The sequence below is a fragment of the Lycium barbarum genome, chromosome 4, assembly GCF_019175385.1.
Source record: "Lycium barbarum isolate Lr01 chromosome 4, ASM1917538v2, whole genome shotgun sequence".
Classification (NCBI taxonomy): domain Eukaryota; kingdom Viridiplantae; phylum Streptophyta; class Magnoliopsida; order Solanales; family Solanaceae; genus Lycium; species Lycium barbarum.
The window spans coordinates 63,912,559-63,938,734 of record NC_083340.1 but is presented as its reverse complement, the minus strand read 5'-3'; the positions used below and the strand labels follow the sequence as shown (position 1 = coordinate 63,938,734).

At 38.1% G+C, this 26,176-nt stretch overlaps 1 long non-coding RNA gene across 21 annotated transcripts; it reads left to right on the top strand.

Moving 5' to 3' along the window:
• Positions 1 to 10,142: 10,142 nt before the first annotated feature.
• Positions 10,143 to 25,534, top strand: LOC132636056 (uncharacterized). 21 transcript variants are annotated; one of them, XR_009580936.1, is made up of 12 exons: positions 10,384 to 12,104; positions 12,451 to 12,546; positions 13,026 to 13,129; positions 13,211 to 13,343; positions 14,440 to 14,667; positions 15,486 to 15,571; positions 15,854 to 15,943; positions 16,830 to 16,919; positions 20,667 to 20,833; positions 21,383 to 21,591; positions 21,729 to 21,841; positions 25,264 to 25,534. It is a non-coding gene; the product is annotated as an uncharacterized LOC132636056 (long non-coding RNA). The 21 variants fall into 21 exon arrangements; XR_009580935.1 differs by lacking the exons at positions 20,667 to 20,833; positions 25,264 to 25,534 and having other exon boundaries at positions 21,729 to 21,894; XR_009580940.1 differs by lacking the exons at positions 20,667 to 20,833; positions 21,383 to 21,591; positions 21,729 to 21,841; positions 25,264 to 25,534 and adding exons at positions 16,220 to 16,727; positions 17,107 to 17,474.
• The last annotated feature ends 642 nt before the right edge of the window (positions 25,535 to 26,176 follow it).

Below are 26,176 nucleotides of genomic sequence, written 5' to 3'. Positions count from 1 at the left end.
GAGGGAGCCTCAGCCCCAGCTCCAACACCTCCAGCTCCTCCACCGGATGCTTCAGGCCAAGATGTAAAAGAGGTCATTCAATTGCTTACTCAATTGGTTGCCTCCCAGACTCAACGACCAGGTACAGGGCAAGGTGATAGGGCTGTTAGTGCAAGGGCTTGTGATTTTATTAGCTTGAACCCTCCGGAATTATTTGGATCAAAGCCGGATGAGGACCCTCAGAAATTTATTGACGGGATGTTGAGGACACTTCGGTTGATACATGCTTCAGACACTGAATCGGTGGAGTTAGCATCTTATAGATTGAGGGATGTTGCGGTTTATTGGTACACAGTTTGGATGGCTTCACGGGGAGCCAACACACCTCCCCCGGTATGGCAAGAATTTGTAGATGCTTTCCTCCGACATTACCTACCTCTAGAGGTTCGGCGAGCTAGAGCCGATAAGTTTTGAATTTGAGGCAAGAAAGTATGAGTGCTCTAGAGTATAGTCTCTGCTTCAATTCTTTGGCTAGGTATGCTTCGGCCATGGTAGCGGATATGGGTGACCGAGTGCACCGATTTGTAAGAGGCCTAGGGCCACATTTTATGGACAAATGCTTGTGAACTAGTTTCCAAGAGCTAAAGGATAGATTAACCTCTGCCCCAATCCTGACACTTCCAGAGGGATTGGAAGGTTATGTTTTTTATTGTGACGCTTCGGGCGTTGGGCTAGGCTATGTATTGATGCAACATAGTAAGGTGATTGCGTATGCTTCAAGGCAATTACTGAAACATGAGAAAAATTATCCAACCCATGACCTTGAATTGGCTATGGTGATTCATGCATTAAGGATGTGGAGACACTATTTGTATGGTGTCCATGTGGATATTTATACAGATCATAAGAGCCTTCAGTATATCTTCAAGAAGAAAGAGTTGAATTTGCGGCAACGACGATGGTTGGAATTGCTAAATGATTATGATGTTGATATCCTTTATCACCCCGGAAAGGCAAATGTTGTGGCTGATGCTCTTAGCCGTAGATCTATGGGAAGTTTGTGTGATGTTCGGCCAGAGAAAAGAGAAATGGCTCATGAGCTCCAGTAGTTAGATAGCATAGGAGTTCAAGTAGTGGACTCAAGTAGCATGGGAACTACCATTCAGAATTCAGCAGTCTCGTCGCTAGTAGTGGAAGTGAAAGAGCGACAATATGAAGATCCCATGCTAATTCATTACGGAGATACACTCCCTCAGAAGGAGGAGTCACCATTTGAGATCTCAAGAGATGGAGTTCTCTGATGCCGAGGCTGATTATGTGTTCCTGATGTGGCAGGATTACGCCACCAAATATTGAGAGAGGCCCATTGCTCCCGTTATTCTATCCACCCCGGAGCAACAAAAATGTATCACAATCTTAAATCTATATATTGATGGAATGGGATGAAGAAGGATATAGCTCCAACTGTCAACAAGTGAAGATCGAGCACCAAAAGCCGGGCGAATTATTGCAATCTATAGAAATTCCAACTTGGAAGTGGGAAGTAATTAACATGGACTTCATTACAGGCTTACCCCGTTCTCGACGTAAGTATGATTCTATATGGGTGATTGTGGATAGACTCACGAAGTCAGCTCATTTCTTACCAGTCAGAACTACATATATGGCAGAAGATTATGCAAGGCTTTATGTTAAAGAGATAGTACGACTTCACGGTGTTCCAGTATCTATTATCTCTGATAGGGGAACTCAGTTTACAGCTAATTTTTGGAAATCCTTCCAAGAGGGTTTGGGGACTCATGTGAGCCTTAGCACGGCATTTCACCCACAGACTGATGGACAAGCTGAACGTACCATTCAGACTCTCTAGGATATGCTACGGGCATGTATGCTGGATTTTGGAGGTAATTGGGATGATCATTTACCACTTATTGAATTTGCTTATAACAATAGTTATCATTTTAGCATCCAGATGGCATCATATGCAGCTTTATATGGGCGAAAGTGTAGATCCCCAATTGGGTGGTTTGAAGTAGGAGAGACTAAACTGATAAGGCCGGACTTGGTCCAGCAAGCCATAGAGAAAGTTAAGCTCATACAAGATCGGTTATTAGTAGCCCAAAGTCGTCAAAAGTCCTATGCAGATAATCGTCGAAGGGACTTAGAGTTCCAAGTAAAAGATTGGGTATTCTTAAATGTGTCGCCAATAAAGGGCATTATGAGATTTGGCAAGAAGGGGAAGCTTAGTCCCCGGTACATTGGGCCTTATGAAATTATACGCAAGGTAGGCGAAGGGGCTTACAAATTAGATCTACCTCCTGATTTGGAGTCAGTTCACCCAGTTTTCCATGTCTCGATTCTTAGTAAGTGTGTTGGAGATCCTACTAGGATCGTGCCAGTAAATGATGTTCAAGTGACAGAAAGGTTGACTTATGAAGAGGTACCCATTGCCATATTAGATAGGCAAGTACGGAGGCTTAGAAACAAAGAAGTGGCCTCAGTTAAGGTTTTGTGGAGAAACAATAACTGAGAAGAAATGACATGGGAAGCGGAAGAAATATGAAGTCCAAGTACCCGCACTTATTTCAACCCCCGGAAGAGATCCAAGATGAGACATCAAGATCATGAGGTATGTATGTTTTCCTTTTTGTGCATTTGGGTCGTGTGTGGCCAAACTCTATTGCTATTATGTTGTGGCCCTGTGAGGCATTTTTACTATGGGCTGTTGTGACAGGATGGTAGTGCCTTATTACCGGGAAAACTCTGGCGAAATTTTTATAGAATCCCCGAGAACTTAACATTTGAGGATGAATGTTCTTAAGGGGGGAAGAATGTTACAGCTCGAAAATTTTTCCGTTAATGCACAATGGATAGACTAACGAAGGGCACGAAGTATACGATGTTTCGATAAGTAAGGAATAGCCTTTGGTGACCCTAATTGAGATTTCAAAGACATCCGAAGTAAGAGAAGAAAGTTTGCCAAGGAAGGGAAGGTATACGTTATATATCAGAAAGGATTTACGAGTACCGAATTAATGATGACTTCATGATGCTTTGGAGAAGAGTTATAACATCCCTTAGATTGTTAACTAGGTGTTAAACAAGTGTTAAGAAGGTTCCATAAGGATTGGAGATCAAACGAGTCGACGGGATCGAGTTCGGAAAAGCTGGGCATTATACGGCCCAACATACTGGCTGTATAAAATATACTGGCCGTATGTTAGGCCGTATATTCATCCCAGATTGGCAGCATTCACTGGACCAAAAGTATGGCCAAACATACGGTCAGTATAAATTATACGAACCGCATGTTGGTCCGTGAAATCAAAGCGGGACAGATTGTGAATTATTAATAAGGGGACAAAGTTCATTTCATTTCATTTCATCTTCACTCCCCTTCTCTCTAGAACTCTCTAGAACATTTCTCCACACCTCTCCCACAAGAATTCAAGAGATGTTAATGATCAACTTCATCAAACCAAGAGAATCAAGTGTAAGAAACTCATTAAAGTTCATCCAAGACAAGAAATCCAAGTGGAAGTGGAACTAGGGTTTTGCTCAAGTGAAGTGTTTCCACCCAAAGTCCATTCCTACACCATCTAAGGTAAGATTTATGGTCTTTCCATCTTGTTTAAGGTATTGAGAGGTTGAAAGACTTGGATTGTAGAAGGAGATAGAAAATGGGTCATGAATGTGAGAATAGTGATATTTTTTAGTAGTAGCTTGGATTGAGTCATGATTCTTGATATGTTGTGATTATGATTATGTTATAAATGGCGTTAAAAACATAGGATAGACATCGTATTTGAGTGAATGTAATAGTGTGTCATGACCATGAATATGGATGATTTGAAGTGGATTGAGAAATATGGATAATGTAGGTGAATGAAGAGTATTGTTATTATGTTGTGAATGTTATTATAGATGTTTGGGAGTTGATATATGATATGGGGGAAGTTGTATAAATAAAGGAGATGATTCCCTATTTTCTCTAGATTTAGTCAAGTGCTATCGATTGTCTAATGTTAGTATAAACTCTAATGAAGGTAGAAACGTGAGCATTGAAGGAGAACGTTCAAGCGATAGAATAGCTGAACGAAAAGGTATGTAAGGCTAACCCTTCTTTCAATAAGGCATGGTTCCTTGGCCATATATCTATTCTTTCATGAGCCTATGATGTTCTCCAAATGATTCTATCTTTGAAAACTACTAAAGCTCATGATTCTCGTTATGTTACGATTCTATGAAATTCCTTATATGATGAGTGATCCTCTAAGGATAGATGCAATGAAACGATGATTGTAATGATGTCAAAGATGCTTATGAGGTCTTATGTATATGTGTTTATGTATGAATATTATGTAACACTGAGCTTATATGGCCGTGTATGATATGTATCGGGCGCGCACCACTGCAGTTGGGTACGGACAACCCTGAGCCTTGGTAGGGCTAGGTATGTAGAAATCACCAAGCGTTGCCATGGCCGGGTATGTGAAACATCGATCCTTCATGGTCGGGTATGCTATGAATATAAATATGTATATGAATATGAAAATAAATACGGATATGATTATGGATACGGATTAGGATGTATGTGCACAATCACGTATTAGAAATGAAAGGTCTCTATGAAAAGCAAGTAAGTGTTTATGACGATGGTTCTACTACCTCCCATCTTATGTTGTTTCTTACGTTGTATCTTATGGTTCTATAATGATGTTGATTATGCTTTACATACTCAGTACATTCTTCGTACTGACGTCCTTTTGTTTGTGGACGCTGCGTCATGCCCGTAGAGAGCCAGGGAGACAGGTTGATCCATAGTTTTATTACTCAGGGACTACGTAGCGGAGCTCCATTTCATTTGGAGCTATAGCTTTTGGTATCTATTCTTTTGTGTACATACTTATGGGCATGGCGGGGTCCTGTCCCGCCTATATGTTGTGACATACTCTCTTTAGAGGCTCGTAGACATGTGTATATGGTTAGATGTATTTACCCTTGTCAGCTTATATTTTGGATATCATTTTGTTAGCCTCGTCGGCTTATGTACATTGTTACGGGCATAGTTGTTGATGGTGATTTCAATGTATTGTCGCCCAATGGGATTAGTATGAATGATGGATAAAAAGTATGATTTAGTTATGTGGCTCACCTAGATGTGAAAGTGAATGTATGATAAGAGGTGCCGGGGTGTGTTAGCATCGGGTACCCGTCATGGCCCTCCGATTGGGTCGTCACATTTCCCCTCGCTAAAGGTCAGTTTTCTTGTAGTGAAGAGATTGTTCCTATAATTTCTAATCCTAGGCTCAAAATTTGAAAATCCAAAAAAAATAAAAAATAAAATCGAAAAGCATAAAAAAATTGAAAATTGTTTTTGTTTTTTGATTTTAGTGTTTTTGAAGATATATTTGAGTTTGTTGTGGTGGAAAACATCTAGAAATTAAGCTTGAAGTCATTTGGGTAAGAATTGAAGTTTCCACCATTAGAGGTTCATCAAAGCTTGAAGAACTCACGTAGGTTTAGAATTGTTGTGAAATTGAGCTTTGATTGATATTGGGCTTTGTTATCTAGGTGAAAAGGAGCTTAGATCTGAAATTTGATACAAAAACGAGTTGATTTGGGGTAAAATGGATTTTTGAACGTTCTTCATTGTTCATCCTTGTTCTTGGTGAAGAAGAAGGTGAAAAGGTTGAGTGGGCCCCAAGAAGTCAGCAAATTCAGAAAATCTATCACAATTCCCGAGCCAAACGAGGTATAAACCAAAATCAGTGAAACTTAGGATATTGAAAATTACTGGCCTTAATTTCAATTATTGGCTGTAATTGACAGGGCGTAAAAGTTTGAGGGCTCAATTGAAGTTACTTGAATTTGACATATACTGAAAATTACTGGCCGTAATTCAATTACTGTACATAATTTCTTGGGGCGTAAAAGTTGAGGTTCAAAATTGAAGTTACCGGAAATTGGAGGGGTTCAATTTTTACGGACTGTAAATTAACTTACGGGCCGTACTTGACAAGTTGTAAAAGTTGAGAGGCTGAAGTGAACTTTCTGTCTCAAACCGTAATCAAATTTTACTAGCCGTAATTACAATTAGTGGCCGTAATTTTTGGATACTGTGGACATAAATCTCAATATCAACAACAGTTTCAGGTGATCACTTCTTAACTCGATTCGATTCCTTTCACTTCTAATTCACTTCTTTGATTCTCCTAACTACTTAACAACGTGTAATCGATCTTACTTGTTGTTAATTAGTCTTTGAGTCCGTGATTCATTCGTGCTAATTCTTCTTAAGTTTTTCCATTTATTTCATCGAAACTTGATTGGCTCTCGACCGATTTTCTTTGAGTCGTCCGTCATTCATCTAAACAATATCCATTCTACCACAAAGGATAAACAACCGTGTGAGTTTGATTGGTCAAGCGATTCATCAACAACTTCGAAAGAGCACGGAGTGTGGTAAGGATTGAGAGTTCAATACGAGTGACGTGAGGCTTTTATTTCTAACGTCGTTTGCTAGTTTTGCAGGTCATAATGTCTAATTAAGAAGATCGTACTTAAGATATGGAGGAACCATCATACTTGGTGAGTTCGATGAACATGATCATTAGTTAATTGGCAACATTGTCATCGAATGTGGGAGGATTGACGGAGTGGATAGATAGTTTGGAGGCGAAGGTGGTGCAAGTTGAGACATCAAGTAGAGTGGGCACTCCCCATTCTCAAGTTGAAGGAGATTTAGGTAAGAACACGGAAACTACCCCGACTCTCACACCCGGGCAAGCACAAGCCTTGTGCTATCCCCCTACCATTTCCTCACCTAACCAAAGAGCTCCACGACAACAACCACCCACTTTCCAAAACACCAATCGACAAACCTATCCTCAAGTATACCAAACAACCCAAAATGAACCCACACCCCAAAGAACCCCACAAAACAAACCACACCTCCTCCCCCAATGTAACGACCCGTTGGGTCGTTATAGTGGTTTTGACCCATATATCCTTGTTGACCCTTTCCCAGAGTCCCATTAGTAGGATCTATGACTTAGTGAAGTCATTGGTTTGGTTCCCGAAAGGTTTGAGTGTGATCTGAGTTATTGGTAGAGAAGCTAGTTAAGTTAACGAGCTAGAGTTGACCACAATCAACGCCAGGTTAGGATGACCCCGTGTCAATATTTTGAAAGTTCCAACGAGTTAGTATGATGATTTTGAACTTGTCCACAAGATTTGGTGAGGTTCCGAAGAGTTTCAGATGGGTTTGAGTTTTGTCGCGCTCTTATTCGATGTTTTCGCCATAGGTATTTGGATAGAAAGGGGTATAGATTGATCAAATGACCTTTGTTTTGTGTGAGATTTGAGACATTAGATTCGTATCGTAATTACGAAGCTATAGCAAAAATAATCGTCGTGTTTCGCCACCGTATGAGGGAGTTATGGCCATTTTTGTGTGGACTGTTCCAGCAGGTCCGCTGTAGTGGACTCAGGGCTTCCATAGCAGGACTGCTGCATCGGCCATGATGACCGCCGCAATGACCAACGGGGCGGAAAGCCCTAGTTTTATATATCAACTCCGAACCATTACCCACAAGACCCCGAAGTCAGTTTTCAAGAGAGAAAGAGGCAAACTTCATTCCGTTCATTGGTGAAAGCATCTTGAAGGGTAAGTCCCTACCTTTATTTGTTCCTTTCCCTTTCTTCTTCAAGTTCCATGATTAGTTTAAGGTCTATCATTGGTGGGTGAAAATCCTAGAATCCTAGAACCCTAGGATTAGTAAACCCTTAAATAATTGATGGGTTATTGATTTTGTTGTTAATTAATCATCTAGGAGTATATATTATCACTTTCTAGGAAGGGAATTTGATTTCTTATGGTTGAAATTGCATGTTGAGACTTAGGGTTCTAATAAAAATGGGAACTTTGTCCTAAAATCTGTTTGAAAGGGTAAAATTGATTAGAAATCCATGAATTAAAGGTTAATGATTGTAGAGATAGAAGTTATGATAAATTCACCATTAAAGGATGGTTTCATCCATTGAAAAGGGTAGAAGTAAGTGGGTCTTCTTCTCCGAATTGTTGTTCTTGTTTAAATACATGGTTTGTTTCTCACTTAGCATCATATTGTTAGACTTTGACCATTTTGAGGCGCTTAAAAAACAAAAGGCTCGTGTGGAGTAGTTTGTGGCTCCTGTTCTGCATTCGAGGTAGGTTACGACTTACTTTAGTTAGACTTTGATTAGCGAGACGTATGTATTGTGTAGAATTGACAGGAGAAAGCATGATTAGGTCTTCGGACATGATGTTTTGGTTGGATATTAGCTAGGTTGGTATAACTTCTGATTTTGTGGGCTCGTCGCCGTTACTTTATGTACTGAAATATGAGGTGTAGTTGTATTCATACTGTGGTGATTCGGGATGGATTTCTATTAGGTTGATTGTCGTTAATGGTGGCTCGTTGCCCTGTTATTGTGATTAGGCTTATTGCCTAAATTATCGTGTCGTACTCAATGCTCTCTTATTGGGACACATATCATCGGGAAAAGGGAAGGATACTGAGTTTAGACCAGAATCATGATTTATATATTTATGATGGTACGTAGATGAAAACTTGATGTAGGATTTACTGTTGATAATATATAGAAAAATGGAGCATCTTGGTGATACAAGACTTAGTTGTGAGGCGTACTTGCTATATGTAAAGTAAGGAGGGACATAGACTCTTATGTTGGGTGAGACGGTTTGCATGATCCATTTCATGGTTGAGTTGATCTAAGTCTTGATATGACTTGTGGCTTGTGTCTTGTACCTTCACTGTTGCCTTATGGGTTTGCATTGATTTACCATGTTTACACTCATTTATGGATTCATACACTTATACATGATGGAAATGGTCCGGTAACGATTCATGAAAGACTTGTGGCATGATGCCTTGTGCTTGATATTGATATTGCTAATTGTTCACAGTCCATACATACTAATGAATTGGAATACGTGAAGACATACATTATCATGTGAAATTAGTGAAGAAGTTAATATAATCTTCTTGTTGAACTTGTGATACTATTTGATACATGGTACTTGATAAATTAATCATTAAAGAGTGATGTGACAACATATATATATATATATATATATATATTTGTGTGTGTGTGTATGAAAAGGCACATTTGACTGGGGTGAGGATGTGGCCTAGTTGTGAGCTCGTGGTCCGAGGTTCATTTTGGAACGAGAAGTACTCGGGTCCGAGGAATGATTCCGGAATGAGAGGTACCCGGGTCCGAGGAGTGGATCCGGAACGAGTGGTACATGGACACTATGGATCCCCTGCAAGTCATGACTTCTGGGCAATGACACCAGTGAGCATGTGTGTACAGTGTGTATTTGGCCAGTGCATTGCATGCACTTCATCATATTTTGCATTGTACATCATTACATTTTATTCTGCATTATGATATGCTCGTTTGGTTCTGATTTTGGTATGGATGTTGAATGCCTATTGTGATATAAATATGACCATTGACTGATTTAAATTGTGGATTAGTGACTCTACCTAGGGACGGAACTTGGACTTGTGATTATCAGGTGAGATTATTGAAACTTGACAGACTTGTGGTTTAGAAGCTTCATCTTAGGCCGTGACTCTGTTATGGGATATTCTGTGACTTGGATTTGAGTATTAAGTGCCTATCTATTTATCTTGTTGATTTTATACTTATATGAGTGAACTAATCTTAGTCGGCCTATGATGCTTACCGGTACATAGTGCTTGTACTGATACTACCTTGTTGCACCCTTTTTGAGTGCAGATTGTGTTCCAGAGATTTCATCCAGACCACATATCTAGCTTGAAGCTAGTTAGCTTGATCGGATCCGAGGATGAGCTTCTATCCATGCCATGCCACCTGAAGATCTCTCTTTCCAGATGTCTACTTTCATTCCAGACATTATTTGTTATTATATTTGAGATATATTTTATTCTTCAGACGTTATTGGTTAGAGTCCTTGTTCGATGACTTTCAAATTTTGGGAGTGTAATAGTTAAGACTTCCGCAATTAATAATTGAATGCTTAGGTACGACGAAGGGCATATACGTAAATAAATCAGAGGTGAGGGCTGATTCTAATATGCTCCTTTTGGAAAGCCCTTTAATCTACTTAATGACACGTGCATCAACGTTTTTACTAATGTGGGACAATTGGCTTTCACTCTGTCCATTCCCCTACCTTACCCATCAACAAGTTCTTCTTCCTCTCCGTAGATTCCATCGCCATAGAGCAGAGCTTTCTCTTGGATCTTGCTGATGTAGGTTCCCTCTTTAGCCTTTTTTTTTTAATTAACTTCAAAGAATGTCGATTCCTAGAGCACATCTTCGAACCTTTTTTATGGATAGGTAAACAAATTTTCCCGACATTTACAAACATCTAAATTTGTTTTTGGTAGTTTAAATATAGGGTTTTTGACTTGATATTCGTGAAATCGTTATAGTTTGTGTTCAATTTGGTTCATCGGTCTTTGGTTTTTGCTGCTTTACTTTTCCAATCTTACAAAGGCCTCTTTTAATGCATATATCCTCCTATATTTTAATAAATTGTAATGGAACACCGTGTAGTTTTTAAAATTTTTAAATTCCTAGCAGCTTTACTATACAGGTAGACTGATCGAAAAGCAGTTGGTAATATAGGAAGAAACAACAATGCTAGGGGCTTATATTGTTCGTGTATTTCTGGTGCTTCTTTTATTGTTTTATGCATTTCTTGATGGTTTGTTCAATATCAGGTAACTCTTGTACCTACAGCGAATGGGAGAAAATGAACTGACATAATAATTTTTTCCACGTTCTTCATGTTTTAAACAACGGAACGTTTAAACAATTTACTCTAAAGAAGGAAGAAGGTAGTATGACCACCAGCAAATGGAATACTAATTACCACGGCCAACCCGTATGTGGACTCAATTTGGGTCAAGGGTATAGGTGAAAGACAAATTGAAGTAGACAAGACAATTTTACATACTGAAGTACGCAATTTTCATTTATCAACATAAATTATGCATGTCTGTAGTGGTAAGTAACTTTCTGTCTAGTTCATATTTAAGTAGAGCTACATATCAACCCTCTATATTTATTAACTTTCTGGTCAATTGTAGAGGTTGGATTGTGGTGTGAGTAATATTTTGATCATTAGTTCTCAGACCTAATTTTTTGCCTGTGATAGTTTTCAATTTGTTACTGGTTTTAGTGATATTTCAAGTGGCCTTTGTATGTGCCTTTGGCCTTCCCAAATTTCAACAGCAAAATGCTTCTTGCGAGCACCACCACACCAAATTTCATTGAGATGAGATACTAAATTCACCTATGCACTACTGATAGAGTAAATGATCTCGCAAGTAGCTTTGAAACCTTTTGATTAGTAACCGTTGTCTTTAACTAAGTACTGTAAGAAAGTGCAGCAGAGTATCTACTCCATCTACTCTTGAGATTGGAAGTGTTTCACGATATAAATCTAGATTGCTGTTGGATAATTGCATTTTCATATCTACCAGGTGTGCATGTGTGTATGAAATATGTGCCTCATTTTAGAAGAATCTTGAGGCTAGCGAGCTATATGTAAATTTTATATATGACCCATTTATTCATGGGGTTTGGATGAAAGCTCACCTCTTCTGGGATTAAACTCAAGTCTACGCATGACTATTGCAGGACAGTAATAAGCGTGGGTCGAGGGTACGACGAAGGGTCTTCCCGTTAATATTGACTGTTTTACGGGCAAAATGATATCCTTCTCTTCCCTTATATTGAGCCATCTTTTGGGAAACCAAAAGCCCACTGTTCATCCTCTTCCATTTATTTGCTCTTCTTCTTAGTTTTACAAGGTTTTCTTCCAAAATTCTAAATCAGAATTCCAAGTCGACTCTACTGATTGTGCGTTTTTTAGGATAATTTTAAATTCCCTTAAAAACTTTACAACCAGTCAACCACACAGAAGTAACTGCTAAACACCTCTATGAAGGTCGACTCTTTGGTAAAGATTGATTGTTTCAACTGGGTTCTTCATGTGTGGGTGCTTTGGAAGATTCAAGATTAATTTTTGTGTGAAGATTTTGATGGGTTATTCTCAGGTGAGTTTCACCCTTGCCCATCCTCTGCTTGATTTAATTCATGTATTACGCCCAAAGTTAGTCTATTTTAGTAGTGGTGAAGACTTCAAAGTTTGTTGGTGTTTCGATTTTGAACTGATTGCATATACTCTTCGCATCAATCTAACCTCTATAAAGGTATTTCTTCTTTTAAGAATTGCCAATCACATATTCTATACTAATGTGCAGGGCAAATAGGGTAAAGATATGTGGGAGAGTACTATTACAATTGTCCTGTTATGTTAAATGCATTAATAATTAAGCATTTCAAAATCGTTGTTTTCTTGAGTTTGCTTTGGCAATAGTTACATTGCTATGTCAGTTACAGGTCTTCAACCAACAACAACAAAAATGTCAGTGACAAATTCCATCATGCTTCATAGTTCACAATGTGCCAAAATTTGCAATCGGGATCCATCACAAGGTATTGGGGATTTGTCGGGTTTGGTGTTTGTTGTATTTTTGATAAGTGATTAATGGGAAAAACTATCACCATATCGAGAGTTCTTTAGTATTTAGTTGATCATTTACCCATTCGTGTCCTTTTTATTTGACTTTTCCCTTGTATATATAGGGGTTATTTATTATCATTTCTATTCAGATGTAAATGAATTAGGATTCACATACATTTACACCCCAGTGATTGAAGTTGAAATGTTAGATTTATCAACTGAAGCCTCCATTTCGGGACATTCATTAAAATTAGTTTGTCCATCTAAAAGTATTATATATCGGAGAATTCACTCTCTTAATTCAAATAGGTTGGTAGTTTTGATGTAATGGGGTGAGTGAGGAGGGCAGAATAGGATCATAGGATTTAGGGGTGACGTGTTACAAGTTTTTAAATTTCTGAGCACAAACCAGTACCAAAGATTCTAATCTTCTTTAAAGTTATGACAATAGGTTTAAGATCCAGAGCTTCAAAATATGCATGGTCGGTGACAGACTGGATACGGATATACTGTTTGGACAAAGTGGTGGCTCCAAAACTCTTCTTGTTCTTTCAGGTATCAAAAGGAAAATATGTTCTCTAATTAGTCATATGCTACAAGTCTGTCATCCAATACTATCTTTTAATTGTGTTCTAGGTGTGACGTCTTTATCGATGCCTCAAGATCCCAAAATCTCTATACAACCGGATTTCTACCCCAACAAGATTTCTGATTTCCTCTCTATCACAGCAGTTGCAGTTTGAGCCGGTCCACTAACAATCTCTAGATGGTAATTCAATTCTTTTGTGTGAAATGTATTTAGATTATGTACTTCATCTGTACATCCACTTCTCTTTAAGCTAAAATGTGGGAGCTTGAACATAGGCTATCTGAGAAGCTATATAATACATTGTACTAAAGAGATTATGGAATACCAACCATTCATACTATTTACCAATAAAAAAAAAATCAAGATAAATGGTTCTTGAAAACTGATATATGCGCTCAAGGACCTCTGCCATGAGAACAATATAAAGACATTTATAAACTATTCCCATGGACATATGGCCCTTTATCAAATTCTATAGCTCTCTACTCAGATCCTCTTCCTCTTCACTTACATTGACCGTGTAGAAGATTCTGGTAGATTACTGAAGTAATAATCTAAAGTAAGCTATATCAAGTTTGTAAATTATTGATTTGGTCAGTTGGTGAAAATATAGTACTTTACAACTCATATGGTACTTTGAAAACGAAGGAGCTTAATTGCTCCCTGAGCCATAATAAGTGGAATTAGAGAAAAAGTGGGTAAATTTCGAAGATGTTAAAAGAACATGAGGACTAATGATCTAATGATGGATCACATATAGGTAGTATTAAGTCGAGAATTATAAGACAATTATAAGGTTATAATCATAGTTCTAAAATTTGATTACATCTAATAACGACTTACAGCGATGTTTTCTAGATGAGATAGTTGGTATATTTTTATGCTGTAATTAAAACGTGGAATGGTTATTGCTCAGTAGACTCTTTTGTGGAAGAAGTGAATATACTGGAAAAATAACTTAGACTGATATTTTATGACTCTTCTATAAACTGAATTACTGATTATTATGTATCATGGCTTAGCAACTGTTATATTAGGATTTGGTTGTTGCAGATGTTTCATGAACTGTAGATAAAATATATTGGATGCTTTCTTGAATGGTTCTCTAAACGCTCCATTCCCTTCAAAACACTATATGTATATACTTTGAAGGACAATTTTCTAAAATACATTGTGACCATATCATTTATGTAGTAGATTCTTGAGTGTGTTTGGTATAATAATGTCATATAGAGATGTACTATAATACCAGAATTGCTACTTTACTTGTTTGCAGATTGCTGAGATGGAATTTATGAAGGAGGAGAAGTGCTAAACATGAAAGACAGTCTTTGTTTTAAGCTGTATTTGATTATAGGATAACTTGGTTAACATATTGTACATAAATATAGCTTCGTTGTCCCATTTTTGTAGCCATGAATAAGCTAATACAACTCTTCAATGGGGTGATGTGATACCAAGAGGCAACAAAAAATATTTTGAAAGTTTAGAAATGTGATTTGTGGTGAGTTTTTGAAACTTGCAGTAATTCTAGAGCAAGCCTGTCTCATATCTTTTCCATTATGCTGGTTCAACTACTGCTTATCAATTGGATATATTTGAGTTTGAAGATGATGTGGATAATGGTCCGTCCAATAAAATCTGGAGTTTTAGCATTGGAATACAACATAAATTTTCCTTTTTTCATGTTCATAAGAAGCTACTTTGCAATACACGGACCTTACTGTCTTGGATCATTCTTTATTTCTGTCTTTATGTCATCTATCTTACAGTGGATCGTAAATATGCATACAATCAATGTTGTAACTTTACTTGGAGCCACTGCTCCGAACTATTCAATTTTATCTTTGATTATAAAAGTGATGTTTAAAGGTATTATAATTTATAACAAGTTTCTCATGTTGTCATGCTGTGTGGGTTTCTCTAGGATTTAGACGGATACTTCTATCTGTGAATTGCAGTTTGTTATTAGCAAGTACATCGTAAATATATATATCACTACCAGCACCCCAATTGCTAAATATTTTATTGTTTTGCAAGAAACCCTCAAGTGTTGTGAATTATACACAGGTTGATAAGTGTATTCGTCCAGCATAATTACACCAACCATGAACTGAATGGATAGTCTAAAATCAACTTGAGCAAATAATGTGTTGCATGGTTGTGTTTGTTGGACAATAAAATATATAAGATTAGGAGAGGATTTTCAGTCTTCAATATTTTTAGAAATATCTTATTTTAATTTACCTTAAGTATTGAAAAATCAAACATGCTCGCCTTTTTAGGGATGGAGTAATTGTTTCTTTTCCTAAAACATTTCAGGTCTTCATAAATATGCCTCCAGGAAGGTAAAAGGAAGAGATCCAAAAGGACTCCGCAAAATGCACAATGTTCAACAAAAATCAAAGGTTTTCGCTTTAGTCCAAACTCTTGGAACGCTGTTTTCTCCTTTTGCCTTTGGTTTTATTTTACTGAAATTTTTGTTTCCGTATCTCTTTTGTTACTGCATAATACCTGAGTTGTGAAAATAATGGAGAATCCTAAGAACTCTTTAGAGCTCTCAAACTGAAAGAGACTTTGAGATACGGGAAAAGTTTGTTTTCTCCATAATGGTGATTCTTATACAACTCTATCTGAAGGATATGATAGAAATTGCATGCATTTTAAGGTTTTGAACCTTTTCTATGCAGAAGATACAAACAGGAGTAAGAGTGGATGAGGTAAATACAATTAAAAATCATATTCTGGAGATGCGAGCAGCAGAAGGAACAGTAGTTAAGGTAAAGCCAGTTTGCATTCATTTTCTTCTTTAAATAGTACTAAGAAAGTTATATATGTCAATAATATATAATTGCGTTACAAAAACGATGGCCTATAGACTCTCTGGATTTCATGAAACAAAACAATGATTTCCAACTTGACTATTCCCAATCAAATATGTAGGTACAATACAAGTTTGAATTGATGTAGACCTTAAAGATTGTTAATAGTTTGCTTGTGAATTTCCGTGTTGATTTGAAACTTCAATGTTGAAGACAAATTCTGTTGCATTGTAGGAAGGTTAACTTTCTATCCTTCAACTATGCCTACTGATCTACTGTATTCATCAGTTTTGCTACCTAAAGTGTACCAATAGCGCGGTGCTTGTGTCATGTCAATATTAGCTTTCGGCGGAGACTGATTTGATTCTTCTTGTTTGGGGGGAATTAAGGATTAAGGGGATTTAAGATTTGTTGTTTCAAGGAAATTACCTGAAAGAGGTTGAAAGATATGTACTAAAATAATTGTGCAGGTTTATTTTTGATGTGAAATTTTCATGTTTCTTTGGATGTGTCCATGTAAAGCATTAACTATTATTTGATCCTTTCCAAGTGTCAACTATGTATGATAAACATGGGAAACAAACCACGAGCCCGAGAGGTGGTGGGAAGACAAAAGGGACGTATTATGACAGATTAGAGGATACAATACACATAAATGCATTCCATTTGCTTATCTTGATTATCCTTTGAACGACTACTTTGAACGACTACTTGGATATTCTTCACAAACTATTTAGAGAAGGTTTTTCATGTTTTATGTCATCTTTTTTCTTTTAATGTATAATATTATCTATTGGCATAAACCTAAGTGTTAACCTGTTGAATAATCCTCCCTAACGTGCAGGGGTTTGTTATCGTGGTCTTATGCTCATGAAAAAGACATGCATAGTTCTTGACCCTTAATAGCCAGCTTCGGCCTGCCGGATGTTGACAGGTGTCCTCATTTCTACTATTTCAGAATGTTTGGCCAGTTGGCTTAAATTATAATTTACGAAATTCAAAGATATTCTAATTAATGGTATAGCTGGAGAGCAAGAAGAGAGTGGATAATACTAAATTAGCATCTGCTATTGAGGGATAACGTTCATTCACTATAGTTGTGTTAATGAAATGTGATTTAGGTAGCCAAGTTTTCCTTGGGCAAGGCATATTGCGAAGGCTTACATTTTCACTATCGGTCTTTTGATATCTTCCTTAATAGAGGCTCATATATTTTCTCCAACCTTATGTTTCTTAAAATCGGAAAAGGTCAGAGTGGTGAGGCAGGGTGAAAGATTATCTACCAAAGCTCAGAGAAAGATGATGTCTTATACTGGAGCTTCGAAATTTGCCCTTGAAATTTAGAATTACTGCAACACTCATGGTAGTAGTATGAATTGTTATTATGTCGTACATGTAATTGGTTTTGACAATACGCTTGAAATGAGTATACAAATATTTTTCCGTCTTGAACCTTTCAAGTCATTTTGTAGCTGGAGGTTGCAAACAATGAATCGAGCATTTGCCCGTCCTGTGGACGGGTATGGGCCATCTAGTATTAATTATTATTTATGACTTGGTCAGGCTATTTATTCTTTTACTTATTTATTGATCGTTAGAGTATAAATGATTAAAGAAGTTGAAATTGTCTAGTGATTAATGGGTTAACAGGTAAGGGTTCGCCTACTAGTGATAATAAGGTAGGTGCCGCATGATCGGTAATTAGGGTCGTGACACCAAAACCAACAACAAGATCCCTTCCAAAACCAATTTTTAAATTCGTTGTTTGAAAAGGAGGTTGAGGAGATGCCACAAGAGAGGTGGTGGGATATAACGCGTCAAGGAGGAAAACATGGGGAGATGAACAATATAGGTAGAGGAAGGCAAGGTGGCTTTGCTAGGTTTCAAGGCCATGAGGCTAGATTTCAAGGTCATGAAGACCGAGGGAGATGGCAAGGTCATGATGCTGGGGGGGGGGGGGGGCATAATGAGCAGAGCTTGAATACCATCAAGGTGACACTTCCCAAGTTCAAAGGGAGTAGTGACCCGGAAGAGTTCCTTCAATGAAAGTTGCAAGGTGAGAGGATATTCCTCACCAACAATGTGTCGGAAGCGTTGAAAGCAAGGTATGCCCTCACCCAATTTCAGGGATATGCATAGACGTGGTGGGAATCCAAGAAGCGAGATAGGGCTCAACGATAAAATTTCGATATCCCTACTTGGAATGAATTGATTGAGCTCATGGAGATGAGGTGATGCAAGATTAAGAACGAAAATAGAATAAAAACTCAAGAAAAGAAAAGGATAGATAATTTGACACAACATAAGACCTAATTTAGCAACCAAAGTTATAGAAAACTAAGACCTCTAAATTAAGAACAAAAGAAACACCAAATTTCTAGGAAGACCTCAAGGGATTTGAATCCCAAGCAACCTTTTCTCTCAATAATTACACAATCAAAGGCTTCACAAGCTCTCACTCTCAAGAGTTTTACAATAGCAAATATCAATATTCAAAATAGTCTAACCCTAGGGAAATGTACCCTTAATAAGGAAGACAAGCTAGCTATTACAAATATACCCTTAATGAAGCAAGGGCCTTGTATGGTTGGTCTTCCTTGGAAATAAATAAGGAAGACAAGCTAGCTATTACAAATATACCCTTAATGAAGTTAGGGCCTTGTTTGGTTAGTGTTTCTTGGAAATGAAACTCGAAAAAGGCTTGCATTTAAGTATTAGCCTCTTTACATGCATAGCCATCTTCGTCACTCTTCTCCATTCTGTCCTCCCAAGCAATCTTCCACACTTGGGATCCCTTGTATGGTGCTAATGCATGCTCACGAGCACCTATCTTCATGTACAACCCTTGCGATGTTTAGAGCTCCTTTACTTGATTCCACATAGGTGATCTTGGGGCAACTAGGATTGCATCATTCTCCCCATCTTGAAAGGAATATGTCCTCAAATTTAAGGGGTCACCTACACACATCCAACAAGAAGACAACATGCCTCCACTACAAATTCATTAGTACTAGAGAGATCCGGAAGGATCATCCCACAATGACAATTATCATAAGCAAACAAGTAGTAGAGGAAAGTGTCTCTCAGCTCAAACTCAATTGTAAAATCCCCATTGGACACATATGCCTTTTGACCATCATAAGAGATTTCACATGAAAACAATTTAGCAAGAAAAGTATCTACCAAAGCAATACCATCAACATAGCTATCATCGAGATCACTCACAACATCAAAGACAAGCTTATCGATTGACATAGGGCTACTAAAGGATGATACTATACTCTTAGCATGAATATAACTTTCCTCACTAGCGTTCTCATCGGGAAATGGATCACTGAATAAAGCCAAGCATGAATATCATCATCATAAATAGGCAGAGAATCATACAAGGACTCACTATCAATGCCAACATTGCAAGAATAATATGTGGATCATTTGGGAGTGGATCATTTGGATGTGGGTCATTTGGAGTTTGATCTTGTGGGGGTGGGTTGTTCCTGTCACGCCCCAAAACATTTCGCGTAACTAAAGTTGCAGACGACTTAATGTGAGCTCAAGGAGGAGCAAATACTACAAGCATAAAGGATGGAATTCTACTGTATTATCATGAGGATAGCATGAGTATGATATTTGGAATTCGTACAATATGATTAGAATGATACGTTAGAAGATATATAGCCTCGTAACCGTAAGCTGAGGTGGGGACCACATGTTGGAATTTTATAAAGGGTATATGACAAGTTATATGAATAGTACATGGGAAGTTGATCAATTCTCAAGAAGGACCCTTGAGCCAAATCCAAGTGTAAACCCTCCAAAAATATGTTTTTAAGTTACGTTTTCGGGTGATCTGACTTTGAGAGGCCATAACCCAATCATTATTTGGGAATTTGGGAAACCTCCAAAAATAAAAGTTGTAGGTAATTGAAATACCTTTCCAACCATATATTGTGAGCCTTCACACGACATAGGGATAAAAATTTATAGACGTTTTAAGACAGAAAGGTCAAGCTGGGCAGTGGGCTCGGCCCAACCCGACTCAAGGTCGGTGGGAACCGACCCAAGACCCATATATAAGGGCTAAAGTAATAAAAATTCATTCATTTACACATCAAGCAGTACACAAACTTTTAGAGATGGAGAGAGGAGAGTTAGAGAGAGAAAGTGGAGAATCAATCAAGTTCGAGGCCCCGAATCCCGAGGCTCGTGAAGGATAAAGTGTAGTACGAGTTGTCGTCGTCGTTTTAAGCTAAAAGTTGAACTTGGGGGATGTTGGTTTCGTGGTGTCTGCTCATATAAGGTATGTTTAAGATGTTAATGATTTTCTTACCATGATAATTGATGGATTTGACGGGTTAGAATAGAGAAAACAACGTTGAAAGTTCGGTTATAATTTTTGGATATCAAATGACTTGGGGGCTGTTTTGGTACGATTAAATGGATAGAATTAGTTGGATATTGATATAAAATGATTGTTGATATTGTTGTTGATGTTGTTGATAAGTTGCGGTTCTTGAATTTGGGAGAATAAAATGTATGAAGATATCGTATACAAAGCGTGTACTGGGCTGTTTTGGTGTATATCTTTGGGAGTTGATGCTTTGAATTTAAAGAGGCTTATATGAGATGGTTGTTGTTGTTATTTATTGCTGATTGTGTTGTTAAATTGAATTGGAATTAGAGGGAAGCGAAGATTACAGAGAAAATGCTGCCCGAATTTACGGAAGTTAATTACAAGCTTAGAGAAGTATATGAACCTTTTTCAAGTTTTCCACGGTTTCCTTTACCTTGATTGTGGATGGGCCAGTGTTTGGACGCATAAGTTAAGCTAATCACGTAAGCGACAAGGTATGTAAGGCAAACCTTCCTTCCTTTGGCATGATTCTTGTTGTTATTCATTCTATATGTTCCTCGTGATGGCTTATTGATATTGTACTCCTATTATGTTCCGAAGGGAACACCCATAAGATGCCAAGTTGAGTTGTGTATATGGTTTTACTAATGATTTCGAGAAAATTAGTTTTATACTAAAGGAAACATAAAGTTTGATTTTCAAAACCACTCCGAAGGGGGTGCGAGATTTTACTACTTTATTTCATTTACGATTTATGTCTACATTCCATAGTATCATCCCTTTGTATTGATATGATCATTTATTCTTTGGGTAAGGCAATAAGATGAAATTGAGTAGAATATAAGTAGTAAGAATTTTATAACAATTCTACCCTCCAACCTGAAAGTATGTCCTCCTAAGTCTAGTGAGATACGAATTTAATAACTTCTTATGAAAGACTAAGGCTAATAACTGGATTATGATGAATTTATTAGTGACTTATGATATGAATTGAAATTGATGTTTGTGGATTGAGTTTGTGTTGATATGATGGTGATATTAAGCCGGAAGCGGATGCCCGAAGGGGCCATCGTTATTAAGCCGGAAGCGGCCGTCCGAAGGGACTATTGTGATACTAGCTGGAAGCGGCTGTCTGAATGGACCATTCTGTTAACATCTCGGAAGCGGCATATGTGTTGGATTTCATAATATACTTAAAGATTATTTTGAGACTTCGTGTGCACATTTATGTTTCTTCCAGCGAAGGCTGCAGGTATTGAGTTAGATTGTGATTTCTTCTCTCCTAAGTCAAATTATGATTATGACTTGTTACCACCTTACATACTCAGTACATTGTCCGTACTGACGTCCTTTTGCCTGGGGACGCTGTGTTCATGCCCGCAACCCCAGATTGTTTGGCAGGTTAAGTGTATAGCTAGGATGCTTGGACGTCAGCTGGGTTTGGCAAGCTCCACCTCATTCTAGAGCTGTCCTAAGTCATGTATAGATATGTATGATTATGGGTATGTGAGGGATCTGTCCTGACACATAATGTTCAGTTTACTTCTTAGAGACTTCTGCAGACAGTGTCCTGTGGTACGTTTGTCGAGATGTCGACAAAGTGATGTCAGTTGAGTCATTTATGGATTTTAAAAGAGTATATATTTTAGATTAGTTTAAAGTACTTATTTGATTGAAAGTTCTCATAATCGTTATAGAGATAATGATTTCTATTTGGAAAAAATTTTATGTTCTTAAAAGTTTTTGAAATGACAGGTTTTAATAGAGCAATGTCTAAGGGTTCGCTCGACTCTGATGAGAGTCGGGTGCCCGTCATACCCTACCATTGCTAGGGTGTGACAGTTCCGTTGGCCTATAGGAATGTTGTTTGGTGGGGTGAGAGTTGTGTTTTGAGGTGTGTTTTGGGGAGTGGGGTTATATAGACGGTGGAAGATGCTGGTTGACAATGTAAGTGAAGTGCTTTGAGTAGCTCCCCTCGTACCTCCTTGGTATTGCACTCGGGGTGAATAGGATACCTCCTCACTACCTCCTTCAAACACTTCCACCCTACTTCTCAAGTTTTCCATTCGACCATCCATACTCCCTACTTTGTCGTTCAAGGCTTGCAATGCTCTCATCACATCAACTAGTGTGAGTTCCCTGGTGGGAACTTGTGTTTCATCCTCCGTAGCCATGGGACCTATTCAAGATACTCAACAAAATGAGCAAACACGTTAGATTAGTAAAACCAACTCACAATTGCTCAAGTATGCGCACCTTTAATTGCCTCACAAATTGCTTCCGCCAAAGATTGTGTGCTTGTTAATGTCGACTAGTCACAAGGGTTCAAATTTTACTCTTGGTCGGAATAGATTCTTGTTAGACTAAGAAAGACGGACGACTCAATTCAATCTAACGGACTTGAACCAAGAAATTAACAACGAAGCAAAAACGAAGAAAAACACGAAAGAAATGTGGACACAAGAACTAGCCTATTTAATATAAAAATAACGTTATCGTTAGTAACTATACTTTCTAGTTCGTAAATCCGTAGCCCATCGCTTATAGAACTTATTCTTTAACTTATACTTTCTCGATTAGGGTTTTTCATTAGTTAAGGAATTAACGAAAATCGGGCAACATTTTCCCTGTATATTCGCTTAACCCGAATTCTCAATTATTCTCCTGTTATCACAGAAATACCAACAATAGAGATATACATACAAAATTCTTACAATTCATCCCATAACAATTCCAACAACCCAACAATCCTTCTTAATCCTTTTCAACCCACAATTTCGCATAACAACGATTTCATGCAATTTCTTACTTCCAATTTCATCCAATCCAATTCTAATCCTTCCATTACAACACTATTAATACAATTATACTATAAAACAAGAAAATCTTACCAAATTTTTCTCGGAGGAATTTCTACGCTCAATTGCTCCAATTTTACAATTTCTTCTTCTCCAACTTAAAATCCAATATTGCTATCACGGTTACACCTCAGAAATTTTTCGCGAGCCTACAATGAATAGACCAATGAAGGGTATGAGTGTGCGATGTTTTACTAAGTAGGGAATGACTAATTATGAATTTTTGGAAATAAGAAAGTTGCGAAATTTTATTCCAGCCCAGTGGTCGTAAAGTGATTTACGGCCCGTAAAGTGATTTACGGACCGTAAAGTGCCATCGTCCTTCAACATTTCAAAAATTTTGACTTTTTGTTAAATGTTGAAATGGAAAAATACGACCCAGAATACGGACCGTAAATCGAAATACGGCTCGCAAACTGAAGTCGTAAACTGCCATGATCTTCAGCAAACCTTTCTGTTTTTGATATGCTTAAATACAACCACGTTATACGGCCCGTAAACTAGTATACGGTCCGTAAACTGTGGTTTACGACCACTGTACACCCCGACTGTTGTTCATTAAAAATCAGATTTTGAGTATTAAAAAGGGACCCTAACCTCATTTTATTTCATTTTTCATCTCCACAATTCAAGAACACTCTAGAATATTCTCCAAAACACTTCACCCAAGAGAATCAAAGGAAAATCAAGATCAACAACATTAAATCCAAGAAACAAAGTGTATGAAACTCAAGTGAAGTTCATCCAAACCAAGAAATCTCAAAGGAGGTGAAGTAGGGTTTGGTGAAAGAGGAAGGAATTCCACTCTAGACTTATTCCACCATCATCTAAGGTAAGTTTCATGACTTTATCATGTTGTTTAAAGTATGGAAAGCTAAGACACTTGAATTGTAGCAAGACATAGAAAATGGACCATTAATGAGTGAATAGTGCCATAATTGGGTGATAGCTAGGTCGGATCATGAATGTTGGTGTGCTATGATTATGAATACGTTATAAATGATGTATAGACCATGGAGTAGGTGTGAAGTATGCGAAATTACGATGATGAGCTAAAACCACTAGAGGTGGAGAAATTGGAGAAAATGGTGGATTTTGCTTAAGGTATATATATGACGATTGTTGATACGATATTGTAAGTGCTGTTGTAAATGTTTGGGAGTTGAAACGAGACATGAGAAAAGTAGTAGAAACAAAGGAAACGCTGCCCAATTGTCCCTAGAAATAACGACACGTTTTTATAGTCAATTAACTAATACTAATTCGAATTCTCTTGTGAAGGTAGCGACGTGATATCGAAGGAGATTAAGTGAACGATAGCCTAGCTAAACGACAAAGGTATGTGAGGCTAGTACTTTCCTTCTAATGGCATGAATTCTATAGCATAAATTCCTTTCCTCTTCATGAGTTCATGTATTCCGAAGAAAGCTAAAAAGCCTATATCTATAAATGTCTATATAAGATAAGAGATATAATACTAAAATGCCATAATGATGAAGATGTTATTGATTACTCACACTCACCTTATCTGCTAATTCCTTCAAGGTGAGGCAGAATGTCAATAATTGCTCCATAATGAAATCGGGGGATCACGACCTTACGTCACCCCGATAAAGTATAGTTGATCTTGAGTTTTACGCATGTACTATAATAATATGAGCATGTCATGATAATATTACACCGCGCCTAGTTGGCCGGGCAGTCACCGCTAAGGCGGGCAGCTATACGGATACACCATGACCATTTGGCTTGGGCAGACACCACTAGTGGGCGGCATGAGATGGTACCCCAGACGCGGGAGGCCTGGATGCGGGCTATTGTTATTGATTATCACACCGTTCCATTATGGACGGGCAGCTTACATATTATGCATATATGATATGATGATGAGTATGAGTAAGACAACATGCATTACTTCTCCTATGATTGTCATTCAGATCCAGATGTTTCATATTGATGTTCTCATTATATTATTGTTGTATTCCTTCATTGTTTATGCCTCTCATACTCAGTACAATATTTGTACTGACGTCCGTTTTCTTTGGACGCTGTGTTCATGCCCACAGGTAGACAGGGAGGTGAGCTTGATCCAGATCCATAGTAGCTGTCAGCTGATTGAGAGCACTCCATTGTTCGGAGGTGCTTGTGATTCTCCTTTTGGTATATATACATATTTTGGGCACGACGGAGTCTTGTTCCGTCTATATATATACACAGTCTGTCAGTAGAGGCTTATAGATACGCAGTGTGGGTTAGATGGTCTCACAAGATATTATTGTATGTATATATTATTTTGATGGCCGATAGGCAAATGTATATAAAGTATTTATATTTCTATCTAAAATATGTTTTTCCCATAATTCGTGTATGAAGTTGATAAAAAGGGCCTTAAGTGAGTAAGATGAGTGGTAGAGTGAGTGGTGCTCGGTGGGTAGCCCCGGGTACCCGTCGCGGCCCCTAGCTGGGTCGTGACAATCGTGCGATAGAGCCATGCGTAAGATTTTATCCTCCCTAATAGTGTGCTGTGATTTCAGAATGCCGCCAAAGGGAAAAGCTACAGCTGCCCAGAAGGTCAAGGCTACGACAAAAAAACGGGCAGAAAGAGAGCCTCTGATGAATGTAGAAGAGGGCGAATCACAAAATTAGGCCCCGCCCAATGTAGAAGGGCAAGGAGGAGCCTCGGCTCCGATTCCTCCAGCGGGTGCTTCGGGTCAACAAGTGACTGAGGCCATACATTTATTGACCCAATTGGTTGCCACCCAGGCACAACGACAGAATGCGGGCCCGAGTGATCGTTCAGCTAGCACGAGAGTTCGTGATTTTATGACCTTAAATCCTCCGGAGTTCTTTGGGTCAAAACCGGATGAAGATCCACAAAACTTCATTGATGAGATGTTGAGGACCCTAAAGATTATTCATGCCTCCGAGACCGAATCCGTGGAGTTGGCTTCTTATAGACTCCGCGATGTGGCGGTATTA